The 22,080-nt window shown below is 44.9% G+C and overlaps 1 protein-coding gene across 2 annotated transcripts in view; it reads right to left on the bottom strand.

The window, feature by feature from the left end:
- Window positions 1-22,080, bottom strand: part of SEMA4G (semaphorin 4G) — a 309,056-nt gene that overhangs the window by 69,483 nt on the left and 217,493 nt on the right. The gene's annotated exons all lie outside the window — the stretch shown is intronic.

Genomic DNA, 22,080 nt, shown 5'->3' with positions numbered 1-22,080 from the left:
TTGAATTTCTAAGCAGCCCTTCCTATCCAATTTCTGATAGATTACAGAAGACATCAACTTCTCCTTATCTGCCCCCAACAACAAGCCTTTTGTAGCAAAAGCAACAGCAACAGGTATTTTTTCACTTGATAAACAGATATACCAAAACACTAAGGCCCCTTTCACACGATCGGACCGTTCAGGTCCGCCTGTCAGTTTTGACGGCGGACCTGAACGGGCGCTCCATGTTAGCCTATGGAGACATGTCCGCTGACATCCGACCCGGGCCGATCCGCTGAAAAGCAGACGGATGGCTCTACGTCCAGGTCCGTCGCTGGCGGATCGGATCGGGGGAGATCTGACGAAAACGGACACGCTGTCCGTTTTCGTCCGATCCCTCCATAGGCGGCAGCGGCGCCTGACAAGCCCCTCCCCGCTCAGTGAGCAGAGAGGGACCTGTCATCTGCCGGCTCAGCGGAGATCAACGGACTGATCTCCCGCTGAGCCGGCGGACCGAGGCGGGCTCCGTAGAAACGGAGCCCGCCTCGTGTGAAAGGGGCCTTAGAATAGCGAATTTAACCACTTCAATACAAGGCACGTTTACCACCCTTCCTGCCCAGGCCAATTTTCAGCTTTCAGCACTGTCACATTTTGAATGACAAATGGCGCGGTCACGCAACACTGTATCCAAATGAAATTTTTATCATTTTTTCCCACAAATAGAGCTTTCTTTTGGTGGTATTTGATCAACACTGGGGTTTTTATTTTTTGTGCTACTAATAAAGAAAGACCAAAAATTTTGAAAAAAAAAAGTTTTTCTTCATTTCCGTTACAAAACTTTGTAAATAAGTAAGTCTTCTCCTTGACTGATGAGGTAGTACTGACCGGCAATGACGAGGTGGCACTGATGGGCAATGATGATGAGGCACTTATATGCAGCACTGATGGGCACTGATATGCAGCACTGATGGGCACTTATAGGTGGCACTGGTGGGCATTTAGAAGCGGCACTGATGGGTGGCACTGATAGGCAGCACTGATCAGGAGGCACTGGCAGACATCACTGATGGGCAGAGTGCCATCCATAATAGGAACTGATTGCCTCTAGTGGGCATACCTGGTGGTCTCCAGTGGGCATCCCTGGTGGTCTCCAGTGGGCTTCCTCGATGGGTCTGCACTGATAATCAATGCGTTGATTATCAGCGCAGACCCCCCTGTCAGGAGAGCAGCCGATCGGCTCTCCTCTACTTGCGGCTGTCAGAGCGGATAGAGGAAAAGCCGATAAACGCCACTTCCTGGTTGCTATGTGATCAGCTGTGATTGGACACAGCTGATCACATGGTAAAGAGCCTACATCTTAGGCTCTTTACCAAGGTCGGAGATGTGGTGTGTCAGACTGACACACCACCAATTGCCGCACGCTAGTGGCTTATCCTGTTGTCCGGCCACACAGTCAGGATAATACAACCACTTCCTGGCCATCAAATTGCAATATGGCAGGCGGAAAGTGGTTAAAAGGGAGCAAATAAAGTTTAGAGTTTACATACATTTTATTGTTAAAAAAAAAAAAAAAAAAAAAAAAAGGACTAGAATCACAGATTGTTCCAAAGGGTGCCTGGCATAGATTGTGTGCACTCTCTAGAACAGCCTTTCTCAATCAGGATTCTGTGGAAACCGCCTAAGGTTGCTGGTGGTTCCTTAAACGGTTAGTTCACCTTTACCAAGAAACTGCCTATGCAGGTAATGAGTGCCTTCAGATAAAAACATACTGTGGAGTGTTGACCAAAGGTAAAGTGGTTCTAAAGCCTAAACTTTTTTTACCTTCATGCATTCCTTGCATGAAGGTAAAAAATATTGAGGATCAGTATTCCCCTGAGTCCTTCATTCGATTCAGCACTGTGCACGTCTGCAGCTCTTTTCTCCACTCACTTCCGGGTTTCACTGGCTTTGCTGGGGCTTTCGGGAGCCATTGGCTCCCGCTGCTGTCAATCAAAGGCAGTGATGAGGGAGCAGGCGGCAGGGCTGAGTCCTGCTGTCTGTGTCAATGGAAGCAGCAGCGGGGCTAGGGAGCAAGCACGCACAAGTGCCCCCAGGGGAAGCCGCTTCCCCTGGGGGCACTAGCCGAGGAGCCAGGAGCGCCGGCAGGGGACCCAAAAAGAGGACGTTGGGGGGCTTATACTCGAGTCCTCCTCTGCAGCCTAATCCCCCGGCGCTGTGATACATTCAGTCTAATCGGCAGCCATGCAGTGTAACCAAGCGCCGTCAGTGTTCAGCCTATCACGGACGGTGTTCTGACAAGAAAGGCCCCCCCATCGGATAGTGTCCGCACTGGACTGTGCAGGTGCAGCACAGAGAACATAGGATACGCCGAAAGTCTCAGAACATGAACACCTGTTCTGTACACGGCGCCTGCGCACTTATTATTAGATTCTGTCACACGCTCACGCGCGCTCCAGATATACCTCATAGTCAGCTGTTCTTCTTTGGAGACTTTCGGCATCTTCTTTGTCCTCCGTACTGCGCAAGCGCTGTGCCTGCGCAGTACAGGGTGGACACTAACCGATGGGGGGACCTTTCTCGTCAGAACACCGTCCGTGATAGGCTGAATACTGACTCACTGCTGGGAAACCGAGTCAATGTTCAGTCATGGAGGACGACGAGGAGGAGGCGGCGCTTGTTTACACTGCATGACCGCCGATTAGACTGAATGTATCACAGTGCCGGGGGATAAGACTGCAGATGGGCACAGCGCCAGGAGATAACGCAGGCACAACGGCAATCAAGGTACTTGAGGCTGAGTCATGAGGCTTGAGGAATGAGGATGAGGCTTGAGGTTGAAGCATGAGGCTTGAGGCATGAGGTTGAGGCATGAGGCATGCAGATGGGCACTGTGAGGCTGCAGTTTGGAATTGTTGACCCTCTTTTCCACTTACAGTAGCTACAGCATTCTCACCCTCGGCTTATACTCGAGTCAATAAATTTTCCCATTTTTTGTGGTAAAAGTAGGTGCCTCGGCTTATATTCGGGTCGACTTATACTCGAGTATATACGTAAGTATAGGTAAGTATTGAAACATCACTGAATATTGGATATGTGTGGACTTTAGAGATGTTATGATTATTTATAGTTTCTTTAATTAGATGTGATGTTTCAATACACATATTTGTCAGCAGCGCCACACTTTCCTTGATTTTTTTTAGCTGATTCGGTGTGGGAACACGCTTAAATGTGACCTGCACCTGCATTATTTATTTTATTCAGTTTTTAGTGGCAATGCATTTTTTGGTTTTCATTTGTTTCTCGTAAAATGTAACCTGTCAAATCTCCCAATGCAATTATTGGTGTGCTATGAACAGTGCAACTCTCACATGAGTGCGCTTTGTAACCATATTGTATATCCAGTACAGCAATGTTTAAAATAGCCAAACTTACTTGTCCTAGATGCTGGTTGCAGTCAGTGAAACAGGTAAGATCTATCCTAGAGGCTACTTAGCTCATTGCCATGGGAGGTGCATGCAAATCTATCTGAAGTTAACCTATAATACAGGTTCTTCAAGGAAATATGTTCCATACAGGAGGAACAAATATGTCGCCCAGCCATCCCAATATCTCAGAAAACAGATATCACCTTTGGCTCTCAGGATCTTCTTATCCCTGTACACACGAGCGGACTTTTCGACCGGACTGGTCCGACGGACCGAATCCGGCGGACGATCCGACCGTGTGTGGGCTTTATCGGACCTTCAGCGGACTGTTTCTATCAAAAATCTGAAGGACTTTAGATTTGGAACGTTTCAAATCTTTACGTCGGAACTCCGCCGCACCCAGTTCCTATCGAAAAATCTACTCGTCTGTATGCTAGTCCGATGGACGAAAACCGATACAAGGGCAACTATTGGCTACTGGCTATGAACTTCCTTATTTTAGTCTGGTCGTACGTCATCACGTACGAATCCGTCGGACTTTGGTGTGATCGTGTGCAGGCAAGTCCATTCGTTCGGAAGTCCATCAAAAGTCCGTCGAAAGTCCGTCGGATCAACTGTCGGACCTTTGTTGCCGAAAAGTCCGCCCGTGTGTACAGGGCATTAGAGAGCTCCAGCAAAAAACAAATGTCACAGATCCAACCAGTGCTGATTTCATGTCTATGGGCAACCTAAGGCAAACCATATCTGTACAGATTTCTTGTGTTTAGCCCCATGAGCTGGATAGTGTGGATGGAGGAATCTGCATAACTATATATTCAAAATATGTGCCATTTTATAACAGCCACAGCACTCACAGCTGTCTGAATACTCAGAGTAACTACGCCTGACAGGATGCAGTCACTGTTCAGCCAATCATTTTTCACCAGGCTCAGAGGATTTAAAAATCAACTTTTGCTGAGCCGGGTGGCGCCAGCAGATCCTCCAATGCCTCAAATGTTGATCAATTTCAGCAAGATTCAGGCAGATTTTGTGCCATCTATGACTAGCTTAATTAGTAGCACCGCTAAAAAAAAATTAAAAAATATCCTAACTCATATAGCCAAGATTTTACGCCACAACACAGTTTCTTTATCTGATAAACTAACTGTAGTTTAATCTAAAATTCTCCTTCAGTTAAAAGTCTTTTTTTTAGTGACTCACAACTTACTGCATTCCTAACATGGTAAACAAGACTCTAATCTTGGAATGGTATCTACAAAAGATACCACATTGTGAAATGTTTTTTTATCACCTGTGATGTAGAAATGGACATACACCAAATATTTTTTTTTCTGCGGTTTGTCTATTTTCAGCCACCTCACCATAAAGTATTCATTGACCCCGATTTCAGAAATTCTCAGAGCTGTAATGATTAGCAGAAAAAAATATTTTTAGGTATTTGTCAAGCTGAAATGGCCAAGCCTAGCTTTATTCCACAGTAAATAAGCTGACTTTACTTGCTGACTGGGCCTTTTTATGACATTTGTCGTTTACAAGTAAAAATCTGCATTTTTTGCTTGAAAATGACTTAGAACCCCCAAACATCACATATATATATATACACACACACACACACAGTATCTCACAATAGTGAGTACACCCCTCACATTTTTGTAAATATTTTATTACATCTTTTCATGTGACCTTGTATAACGGTGTAAATTTGCTGTCCCCTCAAAATAACTCAACACACAGCCATTAATGTCTAAACCACTGGCAACAAAAGTGAGTATACCCCTAAGTGAAAATGTCCAAATTGGGCCCAATTAGCCATATTCCCTGTGACACGTTAGTGTTACAAGGTCTCAGGTGTGAATGGGGAGCAGGTGTGTTAAATTTGGTGTTATCGATCTCACTCTCTCATACTGGTCGCAGGAATTTCCACATGGCACCTCATGGCAAAGAACTTTCTGAGGATCTGAAAAAAAAAAACAATTGTTGCTCTACATAAAGATGGCCTAGGCTATAAGAAGATTGCCAAGACCCTGAAACTGAGCTGCAGCACCGTGGCCAAGGCCATACAGCGGTTTAACAGGGCAGGTTCCACTCAGAACAGGCCTCGCCATGGTTGACCAAAGGGGTTGAGTGGACGTACTCAGCATCATATCCAGAGGTTGTCTTTGGGAAATAGACGTATGAGTGCTGTCAGAGGTTAAAGGGGTGGGGGGGTCAGCCTGTCGGTGCTCAGACCATACGCTGCACACTGCATCAAATTGGTCTGCATGGCTGTCCTCCCAGAAGGAAGCCTCTTCTAAAGATTATGCACAAGAAAGCCCAAACAATTTGTAGAAGTCAAGCAGACTAAGGACATGGATTACTGGAACCATGTCCTGTGGTCTGATGAGACCAAGATAAACTTATTTGGTTCAGATGGTGTCAAGCGTGTGTGGCAGCAGCCAGGTGAGGAGTACAAAGACAAGTGTGTCTTGCCTACAGTCAAGCATGGTGGTGGGAGTGTCATGGTCTGGGGCTGCATGAGTGCTGCTGGCACTGGGGAGCTACAGTTCATTGAGGGAACCATGAATGCCAACATCTACTGTGACATACTGAAGCAGAACACGATCCCCTCCCTTTGGAGACTGGGCCACAGGGCAGTATTCCAATATGATAACGAACCCAAACACACCTCCAAGATGACCACCGCTGCCTTGCTAAAGAAGTTGAGGGTAAAGGTGATGAACTAGCCAAGCATGTCTCCAGATCTAAACCCTATTGAGCATCTGTGGGGCATCCTCAAATGGAAGGTGGAGGAGCGCAACTTCTCTAACATCCACCAGGTCCGTGATGTCGTCATGAAGGAGTGGAAGAGGACTCCAGTGGTAACCTGTGAAGCTCTGGTGGTAACACTTTGGGTCCAATTTGGACATTTTCACTTAGGGGTGTAATCACTTTTGTTGCCAGCGGTTTAGACATTAATGGCTGTATGTTGAGTTATTTTGAGGGGACAGCAAATTTATACTGTTATACAAGCTGTACACTCACTACTTTACATTGTAGCAAAGTGTCATTTCTACAGTGTTGTCACATGAAAAGATATAATAAAATATTTACAAAAATGTGAGGGGTGTACTGACTTTTGTGAGATACTGTGTATGTATATATATATATATATATATATATATATATATATATATATATATATATACACATATATATATATATATTTAGCAGAGACCCTAGAGAATAAAATGGTGGTCGTTGCAATATTTTATGCCACACTGTATTTGCGCAGCGGTCTTTCAAACACAATTTTATTTAAAAAGTACACTTTAATGAATTGATAACAAACAAAACAGTAAAAATAGCCCAATTTTATCTGTATAATGTGAAAAATGATGTTACCCTGAGTAATTCAATATTTAACATTAAAATTGCGTGCACTTGTGGAATGGCGACAAACTACGGTACTTAAAAATCTCCATAGGCTATGCTTTAAAAATATTTACAGGTTACCAGTTTAAAGTTACAGAAGAGGTCTAGCGCTAGAAGTATTGCTCTTGCTCAAACGATCGCGGCGATACCTCACTTGTGGTTTGAACATCATTTACATATGCGGGCGCGACTTACGTATGCGCTTGCTTCTACACTAGCTCGTAGGGATGGGGTGCTTTACATTTTTTTTACTTTTTTTTTTTTTTACACTGTCCCTTTAATTTTTTTTTAATCACTTTTATTCCTATTACAAGTAATGTAAACATCCCTTGTAATAGAAATAAGCATGTCAGGTTCTCTTTTCTGAGAGATCTAGTGTTAAAAAAATAAAAAAAAAAACCCAGATCTCTTCTTTACCTTCAAAAGCAAAGAAATAATAAAAATTACATTTTGTCTTTTTTTTTTTTTTTTTAATATCCTGTCTGCCCGAGAACAGTAAGTGACATTAGACATCGCTCCAGTCCTCCAAGGGCATAGAGCCGAATGGGGGCTATCTTGCCCTCACTCAACTTCCTGCTTAGCCATCGGCCACACTGGATCGGCTTACAGAGGGCTCCGGTAAGCTCGGAAACGACCAGAAAGCCGTGGGGGGGTTCACCTCTCCTGCCGCCTATAAAAAGTGTTTCAATGGTGATTCTGCCGCTGGGATCACTTTTATCAGAAAGCCGACCAACTGAAAAAAAGAAAGATACCGGTGTTATGGCAGCTAGCTGCAGCCATAACCCCGGTAGTTAACTGTAAAGTCATGACGTACATTTACAGTTAGGTGGTCGGCAAGTGGTTCATCTGTTAAATATTCCAGTGAAAGTGTTTTGTTCTATCTGTTCGATAAAAAATACCTGTTGATCCTGCCAGTGCTGTCCTGTGCACTGTGTAGTCTTATGTCAAGCAGTGTAATCGTCCTGCCCAGATAACCTCTGAACTATAAAATACCACCCTGTGTTATAGAGATGAGGAGAGGGGAAGGTACTAGTACTGTAGTCCTAAAATACTTTCTGTCCTACATAGATGCAGTACAGTGAGTGAGCGCTGTCAAGCGCTGTCAACCTAGGAAGGATGTTACTAGTAGGATCACTAGATGAAAAAAAAAATAAAACAAAACAAATACAGCCATCATATCTAAGGACTGGTTAGCAGCAATACATTTCTACAATTCTGGGTTCTGTAGAAACCTTTAAAGACATCATTTCTCTTGCTGACTGTTGACTCCAATATATGGGATTTTCCACGTTAACCCTTTCTCTCTGTGTTTCAGGAGTTGTTAATCTGTGGTGAAATGTCAAAATGCAGAGGTCACAGAAGAGGACTACATCTATATTAAAGCAATGAGGCTGCACTTTTTTTTGTACACTTAAGACACCATGGAAGGAATTAACAAGGAGTGGGGCAAGCTTAATGCTTAGGAAACTTAGGAAACAGCAGATCCTGCTGCTAACAGAAGGGATGTAAATTAGGAGCGATCAGTTCTCTGTTCCATGCTGTGTCTATGGCAAACACAACACAGGAAGCAGTACAGCTAAAGCTTAAAAGATAAATTCACCTTTGGAGCATGTTACATGTTCCACCAGTTTTTAGGGTGGAACATGGACCATTTTCCAGCATCTGCAGCTTTTCCACTCAATCCCCCTTCCCTGTGACAGCGGGTGGGAGATCATCTCCCCACAGCTGCTGTCACAATTTGAAAAAAGCATGGCCGTGTGGGGCTCCACCCGTGTGACCATGTCATTCATTCACAGTTTCCAGTGAATGAATAGACTACAAGTACCTTCAGCCATTGCGGTTGATGGCTTGTAGTTCTCAATGAACTGCGAGGGTGCTAATGAGTGTCCTTGTGGTTCATCGTTTTTCCTGCTCTCAAGTAACTGCCAATCCGTATTGGAGGTACAGGCAGACAGCTATTCCGAATCTGCAGGAGCTGGACATAGTACCTGCGATCTATAGGCTTTTAAGAAAAAAAAATGCACATTTTATATGCTTTTTATTTTTTTATGGGTGAACTTTGAAAGCTTTAGATTTCTCTGCCCTTCCCTGCTCATTCCTCTCCACTCAGCTGAGATCAGGAGGGCTTTGCTCATACAACCTTGCAGGGATCTGTGGCAGTTTTCTATACTGAAAACAGCTACATTCCCTTTTTTAATTGGAAAGGGACCCTGCACCAATTTCTATTCCACTCAGAAATAGAAATTGGTGTGGGTGGCACAGATAGACCCAAAACAAGTCTATATGTTTAGTTACTGAGACAAATACCACAAACACCACTTAATTTCCAGGAATATTTCTCAAAATAGTTAATATCATCTAAAAACAGTTGACACTGCAAGGAACATGGGTTTGCTATGTTATTACTAAAATGAGGAGGGCAGTATTTTCAATATGTAGTTAAGATCAAGAACACGGGGACATGACCTTATATTAGCAGGAGGAAAATTCAAAGCTAATCTTAGAAAATATTATTTTACCAAAGAGCAGTTGATGCTTGGAACAGTCAGTCAACTGTTAGTGGATTCAAACATGCTTGGGACAAACATAGACCTATACTTAGACAAAAAACATAAAAAAATATACAGTATATTTATATATAGATAAAAAAAGAAATATAAATGGGGCAGACTTGATGGACTACTTGGTCTTTTTACTGCCATCACTCTTCTATGAACCTGTACTATCTTTTCTTTGCACCTCTCGCTTTGTTAACCACTTGAGCCCCGGACCATTATGCTGCCTAAGGACCAGAGGTCTTTTTCCAATTTGGCATTGCGTCGCTTTAACTGCTAATTGCGCGGTCATGCAATGCTGTACCCAAACGAAATTTGCGTCCTTTTCTTCCCACAAATAGAGCTTTCTTTTGATGGTATTTGATCACCTCTGCAGTTTTTATTTTTTGCGCTATAAACGGAAAAAGACCGAAAATTTTGAAAAAAAATGATATTTTCTACTTTTTGTTATAAAAAAATCCAATAAACTAATGTATTCGGCCACATGTCTTTGGTAAAAAAAATGTCAATAAGCATATATTTATTGGTTTGCGCAAAAGTTATAGCGTCTACAAACTAGGGTACATTTTCTGTAATTTACACAGCTTTTAGTTTATGACTGCCTATGTCATTTCTTGAGGTGCTAAAATGGCAGGGCAGTACAAACCCCCCCCCAAATGACCCCATTTTGGAAAGTAGACACCCCAAGGAAATTGCTGAGAGGCATGTTGAACCCATTGAATATTTATTTTTTTTGTCCCAAGTGATTGAATAATGACAAAAAAAAAAAAAATATTTACAAAAAGTTGTCACTAAATGATATATTGCTCACACAGGCCATGGGCCTATGTGGAATTGCACCCCAAAATACATTCAGCTGCTTCTCCTGAGTATAGGGATACCACATGTGTGGGACTTTTTGGGAGCTTAGCCGCGTACGGGGCCCCGAAAACCAAGCACCGCCTTCAGGATTTCTAAGGGTGTAAATTTTTGATTTCACTCTTCACTGCCTATCACAGTTTCGGAGGTCATGGAATGCCCAGGTGGCACAAACCCCCCCCCCCCAAATGACCCCATTTTGGAAAGTAGACACCCCAAGCTATTTGCTGAGAGGCATGGTGAGTATTTTGCAGCTCTCATTTGTTTTTGAAAATGAAGAAAGACAAGAAAAAACTTTTTTTTTTTTCTTTTTTCAATTTTCAAAACTTTGTGACAAAAAGTGAGGTCTGCAAAATACTCACTATACCTCTCAGCAAATAGCTTTGGGTGTCTACTTTCCAAAATGGGGTCATTTGGGGGGGTTTTGTGCCACCTGGGCTTTCCATGGCCTCCGAAACTGTGATAGGCAGTGAAGAGTGAAATCAAAAATTCATGCCCTTAGAAAGCCTGAAGGCGGTGCTTGGTTTTCGGGGTCCCGTACGCGGCTAGGCTCCCAAAAAGTCTCACACATGTGGTATCCCCGTACTCAGGAGAAGCAGCAGAATGTATTTTGGGGTGTAATTTCACATATTCCCATGGCATGTTTGGGCAATATATCATTTAGTGACAACTTTGTGCAAAAAAAAAAAAAAAAATTTGTCTCTTTCCCGCAACTTGTGTCGCAATATAAAATATTCCATGGACTCGACATGCCTCTCAGCAAATAGCTTGGGGTGTCTACTTTCCAAAATGGGGTCATTTGGGGGGGTTTTGAACTGTCCTGGCATTTTATGCACAACATTTAGAAGCTTATGTCACACATCACCCACTCTTCTAACCACTTGAAGACAAAGCCCTTTCTGACACTTATTGTTTACATGAAAAAGTTTTTTTTTTTTGCAAAAAAATTACTTTGAACCCCCAAACATTATATATTTTTTTAAAGCAAATGCCCTACAGATTAAAATGGTGGGTGTTTCATTTTTTTTTTTTCAAACAGTATTTGCGCAGCGATTTTTCAAACGCATTTTTTGGGGAAAAAACACACTTTTTTAAATTTTAATGCACTAAAACACACTATATTGCCCAAATGTTTGATGAAATAAAAAAGATGATCTTAGGCCGAGTACATGGATACCAAACATGACATGCTTTAAAATTGCGCACAAACGTGCAGTGGCAACAAAATAAATACATTTTTAAAAGCCTTTAAAAGCCTTTACAGGTTACCACTTTAGATTTACAGAGGAGGTCTACTGCAAAAATTACTGCCCTCGATCTGACCTTCGCGGCAATACCTCACATGCATGGTGCAATTGCTGTTTACATTTGACGACAGACCGCCGCTTGCGTTCGCCTTAGCGCGAGAGCAGGGGGCGACAGGGGTGCTTTTTTTTATTTTTATTTTTTTCTTTATTATTTTTTTTGCTTTTTTATCTTATTTTTAAACTGTTCCTTTCATTTTTTTTTTTTTTAATCATTTTTATTCTTATCTCGGGGAATGTAAATATCCCCTATGATAGCAATAGGTAGTGACAGGTACTCTTTTTTTAAAAAATTGGGGTCTATTAGACCCTAGATCTCTCCTCTGCCCTCAAAGCATCTGATGACACCAAGATCGGTGTGATAAAATGCTTCCCCAATTTCTCAATGGCGCTATTTACATCTGGCGAAATCTAAGTCATAAAATGCTTGTAGCTTCCGGTTTCTTAGGCCATAGAGATGTTTGGAGCCACTCTGGTCTCTGATCAGCTCTATGGTCAGCTGGCTGAATCACCGGCTGCATTCTCAGGTTCCCTGTTGAGACAGGAGAGCCAGAGAAAAACACGGAAGACGGTGGGGGGGGGCTTTCCCTCCCACGGCTTGTAAAAGCAGTCTAGAGGCTAAATAGCCACTAGGATTGCTTTTACATGAAAGCCGACCGCTGGCTGAAAAGAATGATACCAAGATGATACCTAAACCTGCAGGCATCATTCTGGTATAACCATTCAAAGTCGTGAATGGCGTACCTGAAGACAAAAAAATGGTTAACAATAAAGCACAGTAAACGGTAAAGTATAAAAAATTGCATACCTGAAAAGCAAACATGATAAAACATAATAACAATAAAACATTGCAGAATAGAATACAGTAAAAAAGAGCAGAACAAGAGAGAGAGAATAGAGAGAGAGAGAACAATAAAACGACAACTATTTTTTTTTATTTTATATATATTTTTTTTTTTTTACACTTTTTTTGTAACTAACTTTTATAACGGTAACCGGTTCCAGGTTCGGGTCTCTCAAAATGCGATGGCATCTTGGGAGACCCTGTGAAAGTGTGCCTAGTCTGTGCAATGCTGTACCCTACGCTAATACTCAACTAATGAATGGTAGCGTTCAAAACATTCACCAATGCAAAGACCAGGATTGTCAGGACAGGAGGGACAATAATAGCGGGTGTCACGCCTATATTCGCGCTTGCTGCAGACACGACATCTTTTTTGGGGGTTCGTTGGGTAGGGGTACTCAGGAGGACATAAAGAAAATGCCTCTCATGCAGCTGACTGCATTTGGTTGGGGATGTGAATGGGGGAAGTACGGGCGCTGCAGAAGCTGTGGGTTCCCAATTAGGATTGGCGAATGCAGCAGGAAGGGCACTATGGGCACGACGGGCCTGTGTTTGTCTTCTTGGTGGCAGCGGGACACTACTTGTGCTTGCTACCTCACCAGCTTGAACTGCACTTATGGGACTCGCCACGTCACCAAGTGTTACTGCAGTGCTGGTTTGACTACGACCGGGGTGTACTAGGCCGCTGGCGCTTGCCAGTTCAATAAAAAGCTACCAAAAAAACTGTTAGCGATCGCAGGGATCAGGCCTGACTCTGCGAATGCTGCAGTTATGCGTTAAGTGTTTTGTAAGTGACAGTGATCGATCGATACTGCACTTGGGTGGGCTGGGCCGGGCGGAGGGGCAAAATGCAGGTGCTAGCAGGTATCTGGGCTGATCCCGCTAACACTGCGTTTTTGGGAACCCTAAACTGCTGGGGACGCCAGTATAGATCTGATCGGATCAGATATTGATCCGTTCAGATACTATACCACTAAGGGAGGTGTACGGTGCGTGCGTGGGTGTTAGCGGTACTGGCGCTAATCTGACGCTGCTTGGGGCTGGTGCTTGCCAGTTCACCAAAATACTACCAAAAAAACTGTTAGCGATCGCAGGGATCTGGCCTGACTCTGCGAACGCTGCAGTTATGCATTTAGTGTTTTGTAAGTGACAGTGATCGATCGATACTGCACTTGGGTGGGCTGGGCTGGGCCGGGCGGAGGGGCAAAACGCAGGTGCTAGCAGGTATCTGGGCTGATCCCGCTAACACTGCGTTTTTGGGAACCCTAAACTGCTGGGGACGATAGTATAGATCTGATCGGATCAGATATTGATCCAATCAGATACTATACCACTAAGGGAGCTGTACGGTGCGTGCGTGGGTGTTAGCGCTACTGGCGCTAACCTGACGCTGCCTGGGGCTGGTGCTTGCCAGTTCACCAAAATGCTACCAAAAAAACTGTTAGCGATCGCAGGGATCAGGCCTGACTCTGCGAACGCTGCAGTTATGCGTTTAGTGTTTTGTAAGTGACAGTGATCGATCGATACTGCACTTGGGCTGGGCCGGGCGGAGGGGCAAAACACAGGTGCTAGCAGGTATCTGGGCTGATCCCGCTAACACTGTGTTTTTGGGAACCCTAAACTGCTGGGGACGCTAGTATAGATCTGATCGGATCAGATATTGATCCGATCAGATACTATACCACTAAGGGAGGCGTATGCTGCATGCGTGGGTGTTAGCGGTACTGGCGCTAATCTGACGCTGCCTGGGGTGACGCATATCACCGCCGGGCGATCAGGGGGCTAAACCTTTATTCGGTAATAAACGGCGGGTGCCCTGACACTATAAAAAATAAACAAACTAACCAGCGTCACCCGTAACAGTTATACGGTGATCAGTGGTGAAAGAGTTAACTAGGGGGCAATCAAGGGGTTAAAACATTTATTCGGTAGTATATGGGGGTCCCTGTCGCTATAAAACGCTGACGGCGAACCTAAATATTTAGGTCCCTAACTAGCGTCACCAGCGACACTAATACAGCGATCAGAAAAATGATCGCTTAGCGACACTGGTGACAGGGGGTGATCAAGGGGTTAAAACGTTATTAGGGGGGGTTAGGTGGGTATCCTAGACCTACAGGGGGGTAATACTAACTGTCCCAACACTGTAACTGTCACAAACTGACACCAAAGCAGTAATCAGAAAAAAAAAAAAACTGCTAGTGTCAGTTTGTGACAGGGGGGGGGTGATTGGGGGGGGATCGGGGGGCGATCGGGGGGGGGATCGGGGTGTTTTGTGTGCCTGGCATGTTCTACTGTGTGTGTGTAGTGTTGTGCACTCACATACCTGTCTTCTCTCCTCGGGCCGGAACGGAAATTACCGAGCCGAGGAGAGATGACATCATTTCCTTTGCTGCTGTTTAGCATACAGCAGCAAAGGAATGATGTGATTGGCCGGCGGCGATCGCGAGGGGGGGGCCACGAACGGATGGCCTCCCCCTCACCTCTGATCGCCGCTGGACAAAAGACGACCGCCTTGGGCACTGGGGGGGGGGGTCCGATCGGACCCCCCACCCGCGGAAGGCAAATCACGTATATGTACGTGATTTTGCCTGTCCGTGCCACCTCGCCGACGTAAATCGGCGTGAGGCGGTCGTCAAGTGGTTAAGGGGGTCTTACTTTCTTTAAACTAACACTCACTGGGCAGTGGAATGGCAATTGATGGAGCTTGCATAAGAACCACAGAGAAGTCAAGCCCCCATAACTACGGGAAACTAATTAACAGGCATAAAAGAAGTTTTTACTTTTCAAAAACGGCAACAGCAGACATCTTGTCATGGCTGTTCTTGACCATGGCATTTACTTAAAAACATTAGAAATTAATGCAGTAAAATCTTGGATTGCGAGCATAATTTGTTCCAGAAGCATGCTTGTAATCCAAAGCACTTGTATATAAAAGCAAATTTCCCCCTAAGAAATAACGGAAACTCAACTGATTTGTTCCACAACCATTTATGCATAGGTCCTTCAGTTTATAGTCCATATAAAAGGATTATAGCAATGTGACCAGGTTGTGTAACCATAAAATGTCCATCCACAAATGGAAGCCTCCACAAGGGGATTAGAAGCTAAATCCAGCAGGAGCTACAGAGTATAAAAGAGAAGAGAGGCGCATGTAAGTGAAGAATATGTTAATAAATGTTGTACCTTAATTAAATGTAACCATATTCTACACTTAGAGGCACCTCTCTTCTCTTTTATACTCAGTTGTGACATGAGGCTACATGTATATCAAGACATCGCTTGTATATCAAGTCAAAATGTATTTACAAATTTAGCTTGTCTTGCAAAACGCTCCCAAATCAAGTTACTCTCAAACCAAGGTTTTAATGTACTGGGTTTGACATTTACATGATGAACTCACAAAAAGGCCAGTGGGACTGAACTGCTGGATGAAAACTGAGAAGCAGAAAAGAAAAGTGAAGCTGCCCATAGCCAACAATGTCATTCCAGCTGTTAGTTCACTAGTACAAGTTAGGAAATAAAAATAATTTATAAACAGACTGTCATGTAACACTGAGAAAACAAGGAATTTGGGACTTATACCAAGTATGTTTGTCATCTCCTTGGAAAAATATCAGCTTTCCCAATTTATGTGTTATTACAGACAGCCAATAGCATTTATAACACCAGAATATATTTTGATGGTGTAAACTTCTACAGAGAAGAAAGTAAATGCTGGGAAGCAATGGACAGCATTCAATGGACAGAATTCAATGTTGTAGACCTAAAGGGGGAGACTTACTAAAACTGGTACACGTTTCCTAAACCAGTCTTTTTCAGCCAGGGTGCGCAGGCACCCTTGGGCTTGATTCAGTGGTGCCTTGGCAAAAATACATAGAAATTGCCCAAAAACTGTATACAAGCCAGCGGGGTGGATAAAGCTTGTCTACTAGTTACACAAAGCCACAGATTTTCATTGTGCACCATTACAACCTTCTAGCCGCCAGTGTCCTCACAACCAATGATGTAACCGGTTGAGAAGGAGGGCATCAGGTACCTGCCCCTCCCCTGCCCCTCTCTTTCAGCACCAGGGTCGCATTAGCTGATTAAGGCTGGGTTCACACTGGTGCGACACGACAGCCGTCCTACTTTGGATCCGACTTTGCCCTGCGACATGAAGCCGGCATGTGTCCGACTTTCAATGAACGGGGATCCGACTTGGATCCCCGCCAATGCCCGGCACTGTGTTTGGTATGAATCTTTAGGGGGAACTCCGCGCCAAATTTTAAATAAAAAACCGGCATGGGTTCCCCCTCCAAGGGCATACCAGGCCCTTTGGTCTGGTACGGACCTTAAGGGGAACCCCCTACGCCGATAAAAACGGCGTGGGGGTCCCCCCAATCCATACCAGACCCTTATCCGAGCACGCAGCCCGGCCGGACAGGAATGGGGGTGGGGACGAGCGAGCGCCCCCTCCCTCCTGAACCGTACCAGGCCGCATGCCCTCAACATGGGGGGGTTGGTGCCTTGGGGGAGGGGGCGCGCTGCGGCCCCCCACCCCAAAGCACCTTGTCCCCATGTTGATGAGGACAAAGGACAAGGGCCTCTTCCCGACAACCCTGGCCGTTGGTTGTCGGGGTCTGCGGGCAGAGGGCTTATCGGAATCCAGGAGCCCCCTTTAATAAGGGGGCCCCCAGATCCCGGCCCCACACCCTATGTGAATGAGTATGGGGTACATGGTACCCCTACCCATTCACCTAGGGAAGTGTCAATAAAAAAAACCACAGTACACAGGTTTCAAAATTAATTTATTGGGCAGCTCCGGTATCTTCTTCCGACTTCTCCCGGTGTTCCGCCTCTTCTCAGCGGGCCCCGCCGCTATCTTCTTCCAGCTCTATTGCCAGCGAGGGGCCCGGTCTGCTGCCGTTGTCTTGTCGCCGCTGTCTCGCCGCTTCTTCTCTTCATCTCTTCTTCCGATGTTGACACAACGCTCTCCCCGGCTGGAATGCTCTCTGTGCGCTCTGCTCTGACTTATATAGGCGGTGACCCCGCCCCCTTATGCCGTCACAGTCTCTGGGCATGCTGGGACTGTGACGGCATAAGGGGGCATGGTCATCGGGTGATGACCACGCCCCCTAAAACGTCACAGTCCCAGCATGCCCAGGGACTGTGACGGCATAAGGGGGCGGGGTCACCGCCTATATAATTCAGAGCGGAGCGCCCAGAGTGCATTCCAGCCCCAGAGAGCGTCGTGTCAACATCAGGAGAAGAGGACAGAAGGCAGAAGATTGAAGACCGGGCTCCTCCGCTATAGCAAAAGAGCGGCAAAAGAGCAGAAGATAGCGGAGGAGCCCGGCAGAAGACCCGGAGAGCGCGGAGAAGAACCGGAGAGACCCCCGAAGTCGGAAGAAGACCCCCGGAGCTGTCTAATAAATTACTTTAAAAATCTGTGTAGTGTTTTTTTTTAATTGACACTTTTTCCCTAGGTGAATGGGTAGGGGTACGATGTACCCCATACTCATTCACATAGGGTGGGGGGCCGGTATCTGGGGGCCCCCTTATTAAAGGGGGCTCCCGGATTCCGATAAGCCCCCGCCCGCAGACCCCGACAACCAACGGCCAGGGTTGTCGGGAAGAGGCCCTTGTCCTCATCAACATGGGGACAAGGTGCTTTGGGGTAGGGGGCCGCAGCGCGCCCCCTCCCCCAAGGCACCAACCCCCCCATGTTGAGGGCATGCGGCCTGGTACGGTTCAGGAGGGAGGGGGCGCTCGCTCGTCCCCACCCCATTCCTGTCCGGCCGGGCTGCGTGCTCGGATAAGGGTCTGGTATGGATTGGGGGCGACCCCCCACGCCGTTTTTTTCGGCGTAGGGGGTTCCCCTCAAGGTCCATACCAGACCCAAGGGCCTGGTATGCTCTTGGAGGGGGAACCCATGCCGTTTTTTTATTTAAAATTTGGCGCGGAGTTCCCCCTCAAGAACATCTGAGCACAAGTTGCGTGCCGAAGTCGGATCATGCAAGACGGCAATCCGACTTTGATCCGACTTCAGTGATGGTCAATAGGCTGAAGTAGGATCAAAGTCGGACCAAAGTAGTACAGGGAGCATTTCTAAAGTCGGAACGACTTGTGTCGGACCAGTTAGGACGGCTCCCATAGGGAAACATTAAATTTCACACGTCATGCGACATGAGCTCCCAATGTCGGAGCGTTTGTCGGACCAGTGTGAACCCAGCCTAAGGGAGAGAACCTGAGGGAGAAGAGAAACACTGGAATCCTAATTAGTACCAGCGTGCAAAGATGTATTTGCTTTGGAAGAATAAATCTGCTAATGTTGGGTGTCCTACGCATGTGGATGTTACTACATTATGCAAGACTATAAGTTTCGTTTTTTTTTATTTTAAAACGGGGTGCCTTAAAATTGTGTAAAATTTTAAAGAGTGCCTTGACAAATTTTTTTTTGAGAAACACTGGACTAAATGAAAAAACAGAACCATGTATGGACAGCTTAAGTGAAGTGCAGCAGAGAAAAAAAAAACAGGTTTCCTTCCCTGCAAGACAGGGCTGTGCTGTGTGACAGAGCTGCATACATTCTAAAATTTTAAAGTAAAAAAACACAAATCCTTTGGCAGGTAAAACAGCTCTCACCAGGGCCAGATATCACTGATCTTGGGGATAGTATGAAAAATACATCTGGGGGCATGGATTGAGTCAGTCACACAGCGGGAAAAAGATACAGGAAACCAGTACCCCTGTCTGAGGTCAGAGAGGTAGGTGATAGGCGATGCGGGAATGAGCAGGAAACACTAGTATGTATTAGTCTGTCCATATATTAGGCTGATATCAGAGCCCTCATAAGTCCATATGTATTTCAGGGTCCCCTTACATCAGGTGCCCCTATCAGAATGCCCCCTTAAATTAGGTGTCCCCATCAGTGTGCCCCCTTAAATGGACTGTCTTCACTTGTCCCCATCTGAGTGCCTTTTTACATAATCTGTCTGCACCAGAGTGCCCTCTTACATCTAGTGTCCCCATCAGCGTTTCCCTTAACATCAAAATGTCCCCATCAGAGTGCCCCTTACATTACTTGCCCTCATAAGGGCCCCCTTTACATCAATTGGCCTCATCAGACTGGCTCACGTATCAGTAGATGCACTCTGAGACCCAGGGGTTCGCAGCCCACCCCAGCAATCGCTAGATTTGGGCATGGCTCTCAGCTCTCACATATGCATTTTATCTGTATTTTGCCCAGAGTTGAGCTTTACAACATATTTCAGATTTCTCTGAGTTTGTATGAAACATTTTTATTTTCATTGCATTACTAAATAAACAAAGCAGAACAATTACATTTTCTCAGTGGCGTCTCCAGCTTTCATATTTAGGGGGGCACATGGGGGGACAGGGACAAAAGTAGGGGGGCAACTATAAAATGCATATATATCTATCTATCTATCTATCTATCTATCTATCTATCTATCTATCTATCTATCTATCTATCTATCTATCTCTATAGATCTATAGATATATATATAGATATATAGATATATATATATATAAATATATACTGGGGCCCTTTACTACGACCCCACAACGGACTTTCACATGTTCTGCAGTGAGCTCCCTTCCTACTGTATTGGGGTCCCCCAGGATGTCAGAAAACAAGATATATATATGTCACCAGCATACCAAGAAAATATAAGGATCCAAAGCAGTGGGAGAACTATCAGGGTTGCAAAGGTTGTCTTGCCCTGGTGTTCTGCCACTGTGGGGTTCCCCAGCCTCCTCTTGCTGTCCTGCCCCTGCTATTGACAGCGCTGGTCTGGCATCTCTTGGAATTTACAGGCTGGTTCTCCTGTCCTAAGGATGGGAGAAATCAGTCTGTTTTTTCAGTAACTGAGAGTCCTGGTGGAGTCCTTCCTGCAAATCGCTCTTCTCCCTGCCAATGAGGATGCAGGGGAAGGAGCAGATCGGGCGGCCGTGGTCATGTGAGCGCTCGCATTATGCAGTGTCAGCAAGCAGAGGGAGGGGGAGGAATCACCCGCAGGAGCTCACTGGGGACTCTCTCCCTCTTAGACATTAATTTTTTGTAAAAAAAAAATATATATTTTTTTTTTCCTATGGGTGGGGGGGGGTGCACATGGTGGGGCACAGCATAATGTTGGGGGGGTCAGCAGGGCCCCCTCTGCCCCCCCCTAGGGACGCCATTGCATTTTCTTAAACTTTTTGATTCTCACATCCAATTATTGATTTCAAAATGTAAGGCCGGCCATACACAAAGCAAATTTCTTTCTTGCAACCATGGGCTACAAGAAAGAAATGTGCTTGATTCCCTCATCAACACAGATAGTGTTGAGGCGGGAATCCCTCATGCCGGGCCATTGTCTTCTCATGGGCGAGGGAAGCCATCCCCGCCAGGAGAAGACAGGGATTATTGCTAGCAGCTATATTAGCTGCTAGTGATAATCACAAGAGGAACTGGCAGGCTGGTTGTACCCAAGTTGATCGTTCAATTAACTTGGTACATTCAGCCTGCCCATTAACGGTTCAAATCTTGGCAGGTTCAGCAGGACTTTGAACCATGTATGGCATAAATCATAACAACTTTCCTCCAGATCAAAGGAAATTTCACCAGGAGACAAAGGACTGAAGACTGCCAAACAACCTTCTTTAAACAGATCATACAATACAGATAAACAAGATCAACTTTGGTGGGCTAATAGTGACTGGTTTGGTTGGATCCACCATGGCCAGCTGGTCCTTATCCCACAGTTTTGTTGGCTAAGAAATTCTGAAACTAATCAACCATAACTTCCCTGATCACATTCATCTCATGCTGTAGATGTAGATTAAAAAATTACATTCAACAAAATACAAAAAAGGATGAATATAGTTGTGCTGTGTGTGTCTAATGTACAAAAAAGAAACATGAGCTCAGTTGAATACTCAACACCACATCCCAAATTGAGCAAATACAAACAGAATGATTACCCATACACACAGTGGTGTAGCGTGGGTTGTCAGCACACAGGGCAAGGCAAGTAATTTGCGCCCCCTAACCCGTGGACTTTTAGCACTCCCTCTATCCCTATCTCTCTTTATTTTTTATTCCATTACTTCTCACCCATTTTCTCGCTCTCTCCCCCTCTCTACCATTTATTCTCTTTCCCCCTTTTCTCTCCTCTTCTTCTTTCCTTCTACACGTTTTTTCTCTTTTTGTCCTTTTTTTTTCTTTTTTTCTCTCGCCTCTGTTTCACTTTCCTTTCTCTATCACTCACTTGTTACATTTCTCTTTCTTTCACGCTCTTTTTCTTCGTTTCTCTCTTTTCCCCCCTCTCTACCATGTATTCTATCTTTTTTTTTTCTCTCTCACACTTTATCCCTATTTCTTTGCACTTTCTCTCTTTTTCCCTCTGTTTTCCTTTGTTTCCCTTTTAGCTCTCTTTCCCTATTTCTTGTTTTTTTCCATCTCTCCTTCTAGCTTTCCCTTTTCTCTGTCTATCCGTCTTTCTTGTTCTTTCTTTCTCTTCTTCTTTCTGTAGTCTCTGGGTTGACGGGGAATTCGGCAGTGGGGATGATTTGTCAGGCAAATGGCTGGTGTTAGCACTTAAATTACCCTGACACCATGCTTGATATGGTGTTAGGATGATCAATTCACATTATTTCTATTACTACATTGTAATATATAATAAATTAGTTCAACTTACAATAATGCACAATCAGTGGGA

Source organism: Aquarana catesbeiana, linkage group LG08 (genome assembly GCF_042186555.1).
Source record: "Aquarana catesbeiana isolate 2022-GZ linkage group LG08, ASM4218655v1, whole genome shotgun sequence".
Lineage (NCBI taxonomy): Eukaryota > Metazoa > Chordata > Amphibia > Anura > Ranidae > Aquarana > Aquarana catesbeiana.
Note: the sequence above shows the minus strand (reverse complement) of the source record. Positions and strands in the feature narration are given on the sequence as shown.